Genomic DNA, 17,701 nt, shown 5'->3' with positions numbered 1-17,701 from the left:
CCAAAAATGGTTTGAATATTTCCATCAGAACAAAAGTTAACAGGCGGTACAAGTTTTACCATGCAATTCCCTATGGCAACAGTTAATAAAAATGCACTGTATATCACTGTTAATGATAAAACAAAAGGAAAAATCCCAATTAAAGAAATATTTTAAAATTAAGCCTCCAACTTAAAAAAAGCAGTTGATTATATTTCTAATTTTTAGTTAAGAAAAATTAAAAATATTTAGAAATTAAAAATTACTTTGGTATCTTCGCTCTAAATTAAGCGATCTAAATTAATAAAAAAATAAACAAACCAAAAAAGAAAAAAACAAAAAAAATAATTCTATTTAAACCATAAAAATAAAAATTAATTATTCTAATGCGAACAAACCGAAAGATTCTTCTAAATCCATAAAATTCTCTTCACCCACTATCTATGATATTAAAAATAACCTTACCACCAACTAAAGGAACACCAGAAACTCCCAAAGTTGCCTAAAGCTAAATTCCCAACACAGACTCATGCAGTTCTATTGTGTTTATAAAAATTTAAACGCTAAAAACACCATTATAATTATTTTATTCATTTAACAACGGTAATACAATGGCAATACAAATAAAAAAAGACGTCTGTGCCATCAACAGTCTATTCATCATGGCTGGTAACAGTTTCTGGATCTGAACCGCCAATAGTGTAAGTCAGACTAACTTTCCCTTCTTTAGTCATATGCAAACCCATAAGAATTTTCTTTGTGACATTTTTGTAGTTGTCGAAGCTTGATTCATACTGTCGCGTTGTAATTTGAGAAAGAGCGGCCTCTGATGATTGGTCGGCAAATTTTAATTCCACAATCAAGCCAGCTTCATTCAAAATCATAAGCAAATCAAGATGAGGAGGTCTTCCTTTAGCTTTTCTTTGGGAGATGCTTAGTTCACTGCGAACTATATAATCTTCAACATTATATGCCAAAACAAAGAGAATACAATGAAATTCGTCCTCGTTTTGGGGCATTATGGCTCCATCAAACAATTTAGAGACAGCCTTTGCATATTCTTTAAATACATTTTTGTCTTCTATTGTTAGCACTGATTCTAATGCAGCCAAATAACCCTTAATATTTTCATCTAAAAGCTGGTGTTTCTTTGAAAACAATTCTACATCATAACATTTTTCCTCAAACAACGTCCTAATTTCTCTATTTGGAATCCCAATGGTGATTTTTTTATTATCAGTGCTAGTGCGTAAAACATTCAAGTATCCATTTTCGGTCAAAAATTGGAGGAAAAGATGTGCATCTGACATATGTATAGATTTAAGTTTTCGATGAACCAAGTTGATTAACGCAATTATGTTTTGTTTCGCAAATTTTTTAATGACCTTTATTTCGATCTCTTTTCCATCAATAAGATCTCCAATCAATTCACGAATGGGATTATATCCAAACAGATGTTTTAGGTAAGTGATGCTGCCCGAGTCAACCCAGTAATTTTCAAAGCATGGTTTCATCTTGTCCTGACTTATATCCAAATAATTTAAAATTGAATAACAGCTATAAATGGCATTGTCCCCTTCACCATCCACTGATTTATAACCATTGTACCACTTTTTTACTTGCTCATTATTAAATTTTTTAAATTCTTCTTTTTCAAGCAGACTCTTCACTTCTGTATCTGTAAATCCAAAATAATCGAAAAACTTGGGGTGTCCTAAAAACTGATAATACCGGATGTTGTTCGCGTCGCCAGATAAAACTTCTGCGACGCGGACACAGGCATTTATTAACCCTCTGTTGAGATGTTCGTTGTTTTTGAACGTACTGGACATGAGGCAACTGATAACATCGATGGTTTCCTCCAGCAAATCATTATTTGAAGTTGATTGCTTGACGATGGTGTTCATGATAGGAGAATCGAATTCATCGATTAATACATAAACGAGTTTGTTATGGTACACATGTAAACAGTGAGATAAGAGCTTCAATCCCTGAATCACATTATTTCGACTTAAATTTTCAGAAGTTTTCCAATACTTCTCAAATTCTTCAATACAGTCCACAACCTCCAATTTCGTATCTGACCAAGAATATTTTCCATCGATCTTTTTCACAAGATACTGATGTTCATTAAATGCACGGTGAATGAGATGCTTTAATGATTCAAGGAGTTGATCTTCAGTTTTACCAGTGATATGTTTAAAGTCCACGTGTATGACAGGATTCTCTTGGCAGTACTTATCAAAAAGAATCCTTTCCTCTTTCCATATTTTTAACTGATTGTCTTGGAAGAGTTTTTTGTTCCCTGTTAGGAATTCTTTCACCATGTCCATGTTTGTTGATTTCCCAAAGCGGCGCGGCGCCAAAGTTACTATCACTTCATGACTTACTTCAAGAAAGGCTTTAATAAATAACGTCTTATCCACAAAGGCAGCAGTATGTATAATTTTACTAAATGATTGTGTGGACAAAATACATATTTCCTTTGGTGATGTGCTCTGAAAAGATAAAAACATATATCACATAACTATGCAAGAACAGAAATGTTACATAAACAGGTATGAGACTACATTTATTAAACTTGCCTTTCTTTGTACCTCATTTGCACTTCCTCCTTCCATTCTTGCTCTTTTTTCTAGATGATAACTCATCGGCTAGAAACAATAAGAATAATGTAAAACAATCTGGAGACCTAAACATAATACAAAATAGTTATTTATGATGTAAGTGTTAAAAGTGAGATTTTATTTTGTAAGTGAGGTAGATTGGGAAACGAGCGCAGCGAGTTGACCAACCCCACGAACAAAATAAAATCACTTTTAACACTCTCGTGTCAAAAATGGATTACTCCCTAGAATTCGAACTTTTAGGGAAATAACGTTTTTCATGTTGTGTGTAACTAGAATTTTCAAAAGTTATTTTGAATGCCTAAGGTTGGTTACTTTGAATTGAGAGATTAAATCCAAATAAATATGCCGCCAGTAACCAAAATTGATTGTGAAACGAAAAATCATCTATTACTTAGCAAGAAATTAGTCATTTGCAACTGTTACAATTAATTTGCTGTTACATTTTAGGGATATCTTTTGTTTGTCACCAGAAACCACATAGCCTCCAACCTAACCAAATTTATGGCAACCTAGTAACGAATATCCCTAAATCCTAGGGAGTAATCCATTTTTGACACGAGAATATTTAAGTTCAATGGACAACATTTTATTTTTTAACCGCCAGGTTTTTTTGTTTCAATAAAAAATATAGGTATAAAAAATACGAAACACGTGTTCTTTATTTTATTTTTCATTTTTTGCAAGTATTAATTTTTTATTTCAATTTTATATAATTTGAAAAAATAGGCAAATTAAAAAAAACCCAAGGAAATGTCAAAAAACGCGTTATTGTTTTTTAAATATGGCGTAGCCAAACTATACCTCATTTTTCCTATCGTTCGTATTTTTCAAATATGTAACTCGAAAATTAGTACATAATGACGTATTTGTAAACGCTCGCAGCTGACGTAATAGAACAAAATTCAAAAAAATTATATGACATAATTATAGAGGTATACTCTTTAATAAAAAAAAAACCTCAGTAACGTTCAAACTTAAAAATTTAATGAAAACGGTCGAATTTCGACCGCTGGGCGACCTCTAGTTATTTTAAATAAACAACAAAAGCAAGCATATCTTTTAGATATAGCTGTTCCAAATTCACACAATATAATACAAAAATTAATAAATATTTAGAACTCTCCGTTGCTATGAGAAATCTTTGGTGTTTAGAAAAAATTTCGATTTTACCATTTAAGTATAATTTCAGCAACAGGAATAGTACCGCAATCTCTTTTTAAAAATTTAAAAATTTTGGACTTAGAGGTATATTATTATACTCATGTCATATCGTGAGGAAATTCCTTAACATTGACACAGAACATAAAACACAAAAAAGTCAAAATGTGGAGGCGAGACGCCGGTAATTATGTTGATAAGCACTGCATTATTACTTGATAGTATTATCCGTAATAGTGTATGTACTCCGGCAAAATTGCCTGCCGCCGGGTGGTGGGATACGAAAAATACTATTATTTGTTGTATTTTTCATATTAGATAATGATAATCAACCTTGGTTTAAAGGTATAGATGTAGCAGAAATATTGGGTTATGAAAAATCAACAAATGTTATAAATGAAGACGTAGGTGTTGATTTTAAAAGAAAATCGATACAGTCTTGCTTTGTCAGATACTAAATATTCGAGTCTAAAGACCCTTCACAAGACGAAGTAGTATTTTTTGTATACATGGGTTCTTTTTCAGAAAAAGAAATATTAATCACAAATAACTTGTTAGAATTCGCCTTCGGCTCATGAGTGGACTATGTCCACGAATTTATGGGATTGTATATTAGAAAAAACGTAGTCGAAAAATATTTTTAGATATAATAGAAATAGATTATTATAAACATGAAAAAGTAAATTTATATGAATATATACAAAATGATATTAAAAAATGGGGATTCGCGCACAATTCATTCAAAGCGTTGGATATTATTAACTATTAAAAATTTTAAAGAATCAATAATGATGAATAACAATAAGGCAAAAAAAGTTTGGAAATATTATTTTCATTTGAAGAAGAGTTGGCAGACAGATATGAAAATTACGTTAACGAATATAATCTTTTAAAGCAATATAAAATTAATCCTAATTCATTAAACATATTTGATTTTATAAGTGAAAATAACTATAAAATTTATTTGAGTACGTGGTTTACCAATGTATTTAAATAATTTACCAATAGTTTCCGTTATTCTATTTCTATTGAAACACCACCTGTTGGATTTTTCCTAACATTTAGCAATGTGTAACAGGTTCGGTTGGTTGTAAAACGGCTTGTAGTGAGAAATTTGAAATTTTGACATTTTCTAGTTCCTAAAACGTCAAAGCAAATCACTGTCAAAAAAAGTATGATAAATTGATAAATCAATGATCTAACTACACATTTAGCAATTATTTATCTCGTCGACGCATCGTGCATTCTTAATACATATATGAATATAATAATTTAATATAAATGTTCATAGAAATATAAAAATTTTACGCCTGCGAGTCCTACCACTGCAAATGCGAGTGAGTGGTTTTTAGCGTGGTTATCTGTCGTGGTTAGTGTTCCTTGCTGGAAGGTGGAACGTAAAACCCAAGGGAAACTCAAAGAATTTTAATCAATGAACAAGGAAATTACAAAATCAAAGGATTGGCGCCAGTTTTGGAATCTTGAAGGAATTCGCCTCTCAGGTGTGATTGGATAATTCTGTAGACAACAATATCAGATATCTGGAAAAAGAAATTGTTATTATGGGGGTATGTGGGCAATGTGGGATAAGATTGTAAGGATTAAAAAAAAATCACGAGTTTGAGGAACTCAAAACACATAATTGAATGAATTGGGGAAAAGTTTAAGTAAAAAAATTTTGGTTTATTTCAATGTATTAAGTATTTTAATAAACTAGACTTGCTGAAATGTTTTTATTGAATTTTTCTTATAGTGAAACCACAGAGGATGAACGTAACTTACACGTAACCTCACTTTTCTGCTGTTAAAGTTAAATGAGTTATAATAATTAATAACAAATAAAACTGCACTGAAAGTTTAGCTGAAGAGATGAAAATCAAAGTTACAATTAACCAATTTAGAACAATAATTTAAGGTGTCCCCTCAAGGCGCATGTGCCAAGTGGCGTGTGATAAAAAGTGCGGGATTTAATTTTGATGTTATACCTACCTAAATGTTAACATTGTTAGCAAATATGTTAAATACGTTCTAAGCTGAAGACGCTGACGCTTTTTAGAATGATAGAAAAACACCTTTTTTAACTTACGGAAAAGATTTCTGAAATTTCAACACAAATTTTTCTGACTGACCACATTGGCTGACTTAAATGCAGTTTATCATATAATTTAATAAGAGTTCTCTTCATGTCAGCACCCATAAGGACTCGGTTTTTTTTTCTATTTTGCTCTATTTTCGCGAAAAAACAATAAATTCTTGATAATTATTGGGTTATAATTGAATGAAAGACGCGTTGAGTCAAATATGACATGACATTCAACAAAAATCAAGATTGGCAATAATAGTCAAAAAATTACTAAACATATTTGCAGCGTTGCCAAACTGTCAATCAACAGGTGGTGTTTCAATAGTAATGGCAAAGCCTATAGCATAGATTTCATTGTGTGTTCATAATTTTAAATCCCTAATAATGAGATTTAATACAAAAAGGGGTCAAGAAATTAGAGAATACTATATTACTTTAGAAGAAATATTTTATTCATATTTTATTTAATACACTAAAGACTTTATTTAAATATAGAGAAATCACTCAGATAAAGCAAATTGAAAATAAAAATAAAGAAATTCAACAATTGAACAACGATAATCTGAAATTAAGAGGGTCAAAAATATTACCAAGTTAACCAAAGACCATATAGTAAGTATAATACACTGAACTCCAAAATTAACGCATCACTTTGATTTTTTTAATTAAAAAAGAATGTTTTGAAATATTTAAAAAAATATGTTAACAACAATAACAGCTGAACCATGGGAAATATTTTCAACACATTTTCTTACAAAAAAGAGTACATAAATGTAAAAAAATACAAAAATTCGAAAAGGTAACATCACGAGTAAAAATGAGAAATCGAAAAAACCATCGAAAGTTAAAGATTATTTTCCTCAAATCTTGTATTGTCCCCTCTAGCGTTAATTGTAGCTCAATAACGTAGTGGCATGTTAAAAATGAGGTTTCTGTTATGAATTTAGCCTATATTTTGCCAAATATCCAGAAGTGCTCTTGTTAGCTGACTGAAGTCATTTGGATGTCCTTACATTGCCTGTAACAGTTTTTCCATATTATCCCATAAGTGTTCGATTGAGTTGAGGTCAGGGTTAAGCCGGGAACCCACTTGCTATGCAACGTAGATTGACGTGGGTTCGCATTGCCGAACGAATAGGCACACTATGAACACGCCACGTTACGTCTTGTGAGGGATATAATTTTGAACTTTAATATCAAATTCCATTTATTTCAAAAACCGATGATGTTTTCATGATTTCAATGACACCAAATTTTTCCTAAATGTTTGAAAGTACTCTTAGTGAAAAATTATGTAAATTAATGTAGTGGTTATTGAATTAAAACGAAATATTGACCCGTTTCATTAAAAAATTTGAAATGTTTACAGAATGTTCTACAGTGATACATAATAATTCCTGAATTTTTTGAGAATTTTAAATCGATTAGAAGTGGGTGTTTTCGATCGGGCGGTAAAACTTGACTTCCTGTATGAAAATCTCTACTGCGGGGCTGAAGAAGCAAGGAGGGGGGACAACACGCTTTAACACGCTTACTAAAAAGTCTGGACGGTTGGATCGAGCATACGTCGTCCCACGTCGTGTGGCGTGTTGTCGGATAGCATGGAACAAATGAGTACGCAGTGCATTCAAATCTTTGTTAAATTTCTGCACACATTTCCGTCGCGTAGCGTAGTGTAGCTTAGTGTGGCGTGGCGTGGAGCAAGTGGGTTCCCGGCATTATGTGCTGGCCACTTCATAACTGATATTTCAATAGTCCTAAATTAGTCGGAAATTCCCTTGCAATATGTGGCTGTCTATTATCTTGCATATAAATGAAGTCTTGCCCTACGAATGGGGCATAAGGTACAACAACAGGTTCCAAGATGTTCGTGCTATATCGATGTGCATTTAAAGTGCGTCTAACTGAAACCACCAGCTCTGTAGCTACGTCTAAAGATATTCCTATCCATACCATTATTGACCCTACCCCAAAACTCTCTTTAGTAACGAAATTACACTGCGCATATCACTCACCAGGTCGTCTATACACTATTACCTGTCCGTCAGACTTGTATAGACAGAACCTGGATTCACCGAAGGCCAAAACTCTGCGCCAATCTTGTTCGACCCAATTGACATGTTCTAATGCAAAGTTTAAACGGGCCCTCCGAAGAGCTGCAGTTAACTTGGATCCAGTGGCTGGTCTTCTCGGACTCGGATGTATCTGATCCTCCTTTAGTCATTTTCTAACAGTATTTTCACCCAGGCGGAGTGCATATTGTCTAACATGCGATCTTGAAGTCGGAGAGCAGTGAGAAACCCTTCTCTAATGCTTATTAACCTTAAGTATTGGTCCTGGTGAGGTGTTGTGATCCGTTTTCGGCCTTGTCCCCGCCTCCTTGTGTGCCGTCCAGTCTCCCTATGTCTTCTTAGAACTTTAGATACCGTAGATTGGTTCATACCAAAGTGATGTGCTATAGTCCTCCGACTCCGATTCTGAGCTAACAAAATCACTCGCACGGACTTTTTAAATGCGAAGTTGTTCCTAACATCACCCATGTTAAAAGTAAATGAAGATTGATGTCAATAGGCGAAACAAATGACCGATGGTGGCGCTGCAATCGTGACAAATATGGCCGTCGTAAGAAGTACATTACCTTATTTCGTTTCTGTTTTTGTTATTATGTACGATGGTGTACCTTAGTTTTGAGGATGTTTTTTCTTATTTGGAGGCAGTATCCTCATATCAGTGTGTTGGGAAAGGGCCGAGAGTCTTAAAAAGTGTCACCAGAGTGGTTTTATTTGCTCTGTGCCTGAAAACTTAAGCATCCATGCTTTATGTCTATCAACTTTTTCTTTTAATCCAAATCTGTTAAAATGTAGGTACCAATTTAATGAAAAACTACGGAAGATTAAACATTCATATTGAATGAACTTTTGAGGTTATAGATTTACTTGTTAGTTATTAGCCGTTGACGATTGTTTTAAATACGCAGCAGGCCAAGATATTTTTTTGTTAGATTGCAGTCAGGTCCTGTCATATACTACGTGACAAAGAAAGGTAAACACCCAGTACTTATAGTTTTATTTCAATAAGTTTTTCCGGGCAAATGTGTTTTGGGTCAGATAAGAATAAATAACTATTTTGAACCAAATAAAGGCACAAAGGGACCAGAAAATCATAGTTTGGATTGAATATTTTCCATATAAGTACAGTTTTAAAGTAATTTCAAATGACTAATGCCATAAAAGTGCTGTTGCAAAGGCAAAGTGGTTTTTTGCAACTTGAATTAACTTTAGTAAATAGTAAACAGACATGTAACAACCACGAGGTATACTTCACAAAGTAATTCAACCAGGTTCCGCCAGAGGTCACTTTAGAACATTTCGTTCGCCTATACCATTGCCATCTAGAACACAAAGCCTTAAGGCAGCAATTGTTTTTGATCGTAACGTCACAGTAAAGGCTTCATCGAAAAACGCATTAAACCTCCAGAATGTAATAAAAACAGGAAAAATTTTGGTTAGAACTCTTTTTTTTTAGTAGAACGATGTGTTTAGGCTTTACAATTACTGCCTCGTGGAGTTAAATGCCATTAATGACGCGAAAATTGTCATTGACAAGTGAGGTTAAGTTTGTGTATTTATTGTTTTTTCGTAATTTTTACTTTGTGAATCATTTAAATAACACCAAATCACAACAAATGCTTCATACATCTTAATTATATGTGTAGCAAATATAGTTTCAACTAAATTGCCCTTACAACGACTTGTAATCACGAAAATGTTGATAGGGTATAAAAATACTTCCCAGGTTTCAACGTCTCTTGCGACGTTCGATGAACAGTAAATACCCTGGTATCAACTGAAACTATTATATACACTTGCCACCAAGCTTTTGCTTATCTCACAATTTTCCATAAGAATGATTAAAACACCGTATTTGATACTTTCTGAAAATGTAAACAAATGTCAAATTTTGACGTTTGGCCTTCCTCGTGACGTCACACGCTGTCTGGCTTAAGGCTCGCGTTTACCTGAGTTTGAAACGGTCGAAAAAGTGGATTTTCGATCACGTTTTTTGAGAAAACAGTACGAGATGAACGTTTTCTCTCTTTACTACATAAATTATGAACATTTCTATTAGTGAACTATGAAGAGAAAAATATAATTTTGTTTTAGCGAATTTGTTGAAAAACCACAAAAAAAAATGCTCTGCTTGGAAGCTGTGTAGGCAAAATGAAAAGAGATATCGAAAATATCTCACGTCATTCACTAGATATTGTTATGAATGTGACGCAGACGAAAAGTGGTGTTTCCTACTTGAATATTAGTTGAAAAAAACGAAAAAAATTAAGTCATTTCTCAACGTTAAAATTTCAGGTTGTAGACAACCAACCCTACATGCTACCTGAGCTAACAGCTTACGGAAAGGGGACTATACAAGGGTACAAATTACATCGGCATATCACCCATTTTAATATTAAGCAAATCTCTATCCTTTTTTTTTACGTGCAATAATAATTTCCAGTAATAATACCCCATGAAATATGAAATATGCACAATTTTTTCCTTTATTTCATGTCAAAATTCACGATTTAAAATATTTCATTTTATACTGTCCGGTAGATGTTCGATTACATTATCCATTTGAGTCCGGTAGGTTAGTTATAACTAGGCTTGGGCAAATGCATGTTTGCATGTTTTTCCTATAAGCTCATATATGGGTGTCAAAACTACACACATGTTTATTTTTTCATTTTGAGCGATAAAAACGCATTTCATTTTTGCATATATTGCATATATCGAAGGTTTCAGACTTATTCTGCATATATAGCTGTTTTACAGCATATAAAAGCATATTTTCCTAAAAAATGGTAAATTACGACGAAATTGGACCGGTCAAAATTTAATTTCGTTTCTTAGAAAGTCTCAAAGAAAAGCACAACTCCCTGATTTATCTTTCTTGGAAAAATCCAACCCAGGTCCTTTAAAAAGAGTTGAGATCCGGACAGAAGCAAATGCAATTTAGTAATTTATTGTAATAAATAATAATATAAATTTGTTTAGATACAGTTGGTTGTAAAAAAAAGGGAAACGAAAATTTTCCTAATATAAATTTTTTTTGTCCATTTGTCAATTAATTGTCTACTTGACCAATATCTATCAAATTATTTTAAAAAATGTTATTGGATTTTGACGTTTATTCTAACCTATCTTTCGTAAGAAGGCTTCATACTATGAAAAGATTGTAAAAATGTGTCAATTTTATTCTGACAGTTCCCGTTTTTTTTGCAACCAACTGTACCTACCTTACTTTCATTTAAATTTACATATTGTTTTGTATTTAATTAAGTTGCTTTTATAATTTTACTAAACATTTCAAAGTGTTTTTCGTCAGTTAATTTTTGTTTTGACTGCATATATTAGCGCATATATCCTTGGATTACCGCATGTTTCGTGCATATTTTGATCATTTTTTACGGCATATTATCGTGCATATATGCCGTCTCTTTACGGCATATCTGCCCAAGCCTAGTTATAACAGTATCAGAGACTGTTTTATTTATACAAATCAAATCTGACATTGAAAAGTGCAAAAGTCGAAAAATATTCACTTCAGTGCAGTGCTTCGAAATGATCGAGTAATACGAAAGTTGATTAGCAACCGCGAATGTCATTTTTTAAAATGGTTGCAAGTTGCTCGTCAGGAGTTGACGACTCATGTTGACATTTGATATAAAAATAAAAAATGTGACACTAGTATTCGCCGTTGTCTTAAAAAAAAAAAAAAAAAAAAACATTTGAAGGACAATAAAAAATTATTGAAAAATTATCGCTGTAATTCAAAAAATAAAGCCTTACGATTGAAAATGATGATGAATGAAATAATCACATACATATTATATCCCAAGTGCAAATTTTTTTATCGGAAATTTTTTTGCTAATAAACGAAAACATCCATAAATGAGGTCAGAAGACGAATTATTAGCAAATAAGAGCACGAGACGAAGTCGAGGGCTTTATTTGATAATAATTGGTCTTCTGACCGAATAATTTATGGCTGTTTGAGTTCATTAGCAAAAAAATTGCCGATATTAAAATTTTGCACGAGGGGTATACGGCTGATTATTTCCTGAATAAAATGAAAACAAACACATTATTTCCAATCCTTTTTATTCAAAATAATTAAATAAAAAAAAAATCAGGTGCCGGCATTTTTTATCAGATTATTGCACATGTGCATTTTAGAGAAATTTTATCGGGCTATTTTTTGTTTTCTCGTTTTGATTGGTCAATATTTGTCACGCAATTGGTTGCTAAACACATGAAGGAAATACTCATTGTAAAAAACAATAGCAACGGCCATTACCACAGGAAAAAAGATGATGCGATTTTCACAAAATACATAATATGATTTTTTATTTTTGCAATAAAATTATGATACAGAACAGACTTCTAGTATGAAATAATAGTATATGTACTATTACTATTACATGAGCAAGTACAGAATAAGTAAAGAATAAAAATCGTTACTTGCGAGTACATAATACATATAATCATATACTTTATCTATAGCAAATTTTTTTGACTAATAAACCGATAATATTCAATTATTCACCGAAGGGACACAAGATGAAACCGACCGTTTTATTGTAATTTTACCTTAAAAATATTTTACCATAAGGGTCATTTTTGTCTCATTCATAATTCTTGACAAATCAGGTAGAAACTCCGAACTAATATTCATTTCCTCATCTGCAGGGAGTAAATGCAGATTTCATCGTAATACTTTGGGAAAATACAACTACACAATGCTGCACCCTATATTTGGTGAATATTATAATTTTATTAGTCGGACCTTCAAAGTCAGAAAAATGTCCTATACGATCAAATTGTAGGTATAGTCCTACAGAAACTCTAGTGGAATTCGACTTTGGTTGTAAATTTACCAACAACAACCGAAGAATAAGATTTTATTATCAAGTAATAACCTTTGTCATAAATACAACTACGACTACCTGTAACATCCCTGCTTGAAGCGAACATTGCGAACCCCAAACTGACAACCCTCATTAGCATTTATTAGTAGGATTATTGCTGCAGCATAAAATTCTATTTTTCAAGTGACAAACATAAATTTACGACCAAAGTCGGATTCCACTAGAGTTTCTGTAGGACTATATATTATGTACCTACAAAAAAATACTAAAACAAATTCTTAGCTCAATATTTTTAATTTTTTAAAATTTAATGTTCCTTTTGTTAAAAAAAAATCGGGAGAATTACAAAGGAAAGTCGGAAAATTAGGGCAAACTTCAAAAATTATAATTTTTGTATGCACTCTCGATCATAACTGACGACATATTTAATTGATTTTTTTTTGTTCGGTTTTGTTCCCGGGATGGAAATAACTCAATTGAAAAAATGTTTTTGGAAAATTTGGAGAAAAATCTGGAAAAACGCATTCCAGTCTAAATTAAAATTACATCCGTTTTTACTTTTCTATTGTTTCGCGATCTGTCCAACAAATGTAATTATTTTTTTCCAACGTCAAGTCTGAAAATGACATTTCCATCACTCAATTTAGAGATGAAAGTAGGCGTTTGCATCACATGTGAGGAAAGTAAATCACTTCCCTCACTAGTGGGGAAAGTAAAAAAAAAAATTTGATCCCCATTTAGGTACTTTCTTTAAAATAACGTTCATACATACATATACATTTGTAAGAATTCTTTATTAACAATTAGCACATACAAAGATACTTAACTTTTTTATCAGTATTATAGAAATTAAATGTACAATTTTTTACACGAATTAAAACTCCAAATGTTCCTGATTTTTTTTTCTAAATAACGTGTCGGTACAGAGCTTGACGTTGACGCCAAACTAGCACTTCTTACTACTTGTCTCCATCTCAGTAACGGATTGTATTCCTTTCCGTAGCGTGCTCGAGATTTTATAGGTAATAATTCCAAAGATACCTAGTTCGCTGCTTCTTTAATTTCTGTATTTGGTAAATTTACAACACTATCTTCTACTTCCATCACTATTTGTTTAGTAAATTCTGATTAATTTTCACATTTTGGTAAAAACACGACTTGACATTCATTAATTAAATTTTATTGTTTACTGTGAGCATGGAAACGTGATTTTCAAATTTTACTTCTATGTTGATTTGTATAAAATAATAAATTGATTATACCTATGCAAGATAAACCGAAAGCTCTTGACGTTGGAAAAAATAGTATGTTATATACGTGAGGAAAGGTCCATTGCTAAACTTGAATGATTAGATCAACTCGCTATCGCTCGTGATCCAATTGTCATTCTCGTTTAGCAATGCATCCCTTTCCTCACTTATATAACAATATACTATATTTCTATACCAATTTATTTCGCTATCAGATTGTTCACTTGAACATCGATCTTGCAATCGAAATGTAAATAAAACACCTTGAGATTCATTGTTATTTCAAATTTAATGGAAGAAAATAAATCATCATCACAGCCAATTCAGATTTGGCATTGTAGGACTTGTCTTTCCAACACAAAATTTTATCTCCGTATTTAGGTACGGAACAGGACAGAATCGTAATCCTCTACCCCCTACTGAGCGTCTGTGACTAATGCAAGGTACCTGCGTCTCTCGTTTGACCAAAATATAAATTTGTAAATAGAGGACCCACTGTACATCAAGTTCGAAATTTCTTTCAGGTAAACGCGAGCCTTAAGGCCTGGAGTTCGAGATGGCAATGCCTATACTGATTCAATTTTTCAACTGTTATTAAAAAATTATTTTCGAGTAAATTTAAAAATTGAGCAAAAACGATATTTTTGCTCATTTTTGTACACAGTGGCTGGAAATTTTATTTACTCTTGTAGAATGATCTATGTTTTTCCTCTATTTTCAGTGTATATAACAATTTTTTGCTATAAAGTAAAACTTTTCAAAAAAACCGTAAAAATACAAGTGTTGTGTAAGACTTGATTTTTGCCCAAGGGCGTTATCCCTCAATATTTGATAATTAATCGATCAGACTCATCGGTACACATTAAATTAGACAATCTCAGCTACAGTCATACGATAATCTACAATCGGACTCACCTCCACCTCATTCAGTCATTCAAAGGGTAAAGCACAGGTCCGGACTCGGGTTTGCTCAATGGGACGGTACAAACATGTAAATGATAAACACCTGACACATCTGTCGCGAATCAAGGTCATACAGTGACTCACCCGGGGGATTCCTCCCCCTAGCTTCTATCATGATGAGGGGCTCGAACCACGGGCGTCGTCTTCAGAGCGCTACGTTCCGGGATTGCGTTGGATGTTCTAGTAGCACCTGTAATAGCCCCGTGTGCAGTTTGGGGTGCACAGCCCGCCCGCAGTCTCCACAGAGGAAGACCGCCACGGCCAGAGTATGAGCCTACAACCCACTTCCATACGTCACTATGCCCCCTCAGTACCTGGGAACCGGGATGACCTCATAACCTTTTGACCAGCAACGTATGATCGGTGCATTTGGTTGCCACCACCAGCCATCTCTACGAGACGCGCCCGGTCAACGGCCTAGCCGTGTCATGAGCCAAAGGTGCCCCACCCGGTATAGGGAGGTTTTACGAATTAAGGTACTGATTTATAGCCCAGGTTGCCCAAACCTGCTATCACCCAGTTACCAACACACCTGGTAACTGTATCTCTATTCACTACACCACTTCCGGGTCACAATTATTCACCTGCCGTCACTCTCGTACTCGTACCTTGGACAGCCCGTCGGTCGCAGCTGCCAAGCGACACTGACTCTGTCTCGCCTGTGGAACTCTTAAAAATCACCCCCGAGTCAAGGACCTTTCAGAACATAATTTATGAGCCACATGTTTGGGGTGGAAGAGGTAGTTTTTCTGTTGCGTTTTTAAAATTCTCTTACAGTTGCGTTAATTTTGGTGGTCAGTGTAGTTTTATAGCAAAGAATCGGTAATAAACAATATTTTTAGTCCGCATAAATCCAATTGTGGTAAAGAGATGTTTTTATGATAGTAATTTAATCGATGATGACAACGTAAACAGAGAGCTCGTTGATACCCTAAGCAAAACAAATTGTCCTTAAAAAAAATCAACTTTTTTAGTCGTGCTCGAGGTCATTTGTATAAAATCACCAACAGAGCTATTTGGCAAATTACTTTTAAATAACGTTATTACAAACTTGTCATTATTAGTTCTGTGATTGAAACTCTAAATTAATTACACTATTTATAATGGCTCCAAAAATTTAAAAAAAAAACACACAAGCGGCATCACTGCATGAAAATTTAACCGACAACACTGTTTAGTAATTTTTCTAGTGACAAATATGTCACTTCAAAAAAAGAAGGTAAAATGAATTATGATTTCATTTGATTTGTCTGGTTTGAGTTTACAAAATAATTTAAGAAAAAAATTATTTAATTTGAGAAACACTGGACTATAAAATTTGCAAATACAAATGATGCACACAGTCAATACCAACCTAAACCATTAAATAATTTTTGGGGATTTTTTTGTTTTCACCAACATAATTCAACAGGTGGTGGTTTTTTAATTTTTGGAGTTATTATACATATCTATTAATTTTTTAGAATGCAACTAACTGTGAGAGATTTATTTTCTATCCTAGCTACTTATACTGTCAAAATACTGTTAACTTTACTGTTAAGTTGAGTTTAATAAATTGGTAATCTGAAATAGTTTTATGAAATAAAAGTATGTTTGAGTATGTTTTGTGTGGCTATGATAATCACATATATACCAGTGTAATTTCTTCTTTTTGGAGGAGAAATCTAGTGAGAAATTACTAGATGACAAGTGCGAAGTCGAATAATAAACTATTTTATAAATTGAATATGGGTTATGCCCTTTTTCCGATAAATGAGATTATTCTCTTACTTCTAAGTATAAAAAATAGCTGCAGCCAAGTGTTGTGTGATTTGGACAACTTTTCTGGATTATGAAACTAGCAAACTAACGGAAACAACTTACAGTACGAGTCAGCTTTAAGTTGATATTTCCTCTGAGATATTAAAAAACCTTTATCCAATATTAATATCGTGTTTTACTAGTTAGTTTTAATTGAGTAAACTGGGCTATAACTAGTCTGTTGTTATAACCCACGTTGCCATTTGCACCGTGGGTTATAACATACATAACCCACGTTGCCATTAGCACCGTGGGTTATTAACGTCCATAACCCATCGGGAGCAGAATTTCATCAATAATGTCATTATCTAAAAATTTTGGAATATTGGATAAAACGTTGTATGGCATACGTGGGTTATTAAGTACTACCCACTCGAGACAATAACCTACTCGGGCAAGCCCTCGTAGGTTACAAATACCTCTCGTGGGTAATATCTTAAATAACCCACTTATACCATAAATAACTATTACAAAAACATAAATTCAGAAAATTGCCTAACCTATAATTAATTTTAGGTTCAATTCAACACATGTTACAACTGGACAGTAATAGTATACCTAATAAACATAATTATTCTATTAATTACTATTGTTTTGGACGTGAAAGCAACGTTTTTCTTTTACGACATTGGAAAACGATAACAATGTACCACGTGGCTGTTCAGTTATTTCCGTCGTCTGCGTTATTTCATTTACTTTAATTTTCGACAAAACCGTTGAAAATGAACGGAAAGCAGACGAATTATATTTTACTTATAACATTTAATTAATATCAAGACATATTACTTACCCCCTAAAAACAATTTGATTTAACACACCAATAAATTGATAACGACACAAGCCAACGCGTGCGTCAACTGTCAACGCAACGCAACGGAAAACGGAACCATAGACAAAATAAAGTATATATAGA

The 17,701-nt window shown here is 33.1% G+C and overlaps 2 long non-coding RNA genes across 2 annotated transcripts in view; one reads left to right on the top strand and one right to left on the bottom strand.

Annotated features, from left to right (window-relative positions):
• LOC138129042 (uncharacterized) overlaps positions 1-17,701 on the top strand; it is a 208,482-nt gene that overhangs the window by 150,999 nt on the left and 39,782 nt on the right. The gene's annotated exons all lie outside the window — the stretch shown is intronic.
• On the bottom strand, positions 550-17,693 carry LOC138129039 (uncharacterized). Its single transcript, XR_011159035.1, has 3 exons — positions 17,579-17,693; positions 2,565-2,633; positions 550-2,477 (listed from the first exon to the last, which is right to left on the bottom strand). It is a non-coding gene; the product is annotated as an uncharacterized lncRNA (long non-coding RNA).

The sequence above is a fragment of the Tenebrio molitor genome, chromosome 4, assembly GCF_963966145.1.
Source record: "Tenebrio molitor chromosome 4, icTenMoli1.1, whole genome shotgun sequence".
Taxonomy (NCBI): Eukaryota; Metazoa; Arthropoda; class Insecta; order Coleoptera; family Tenebrionidae; genus Tenebrio; species Tenebrio molitor.
Note: the sequence above shows the minus strand (reverse complement) of the source record. Positions and strands in the feature narration are given on the sequence as shown.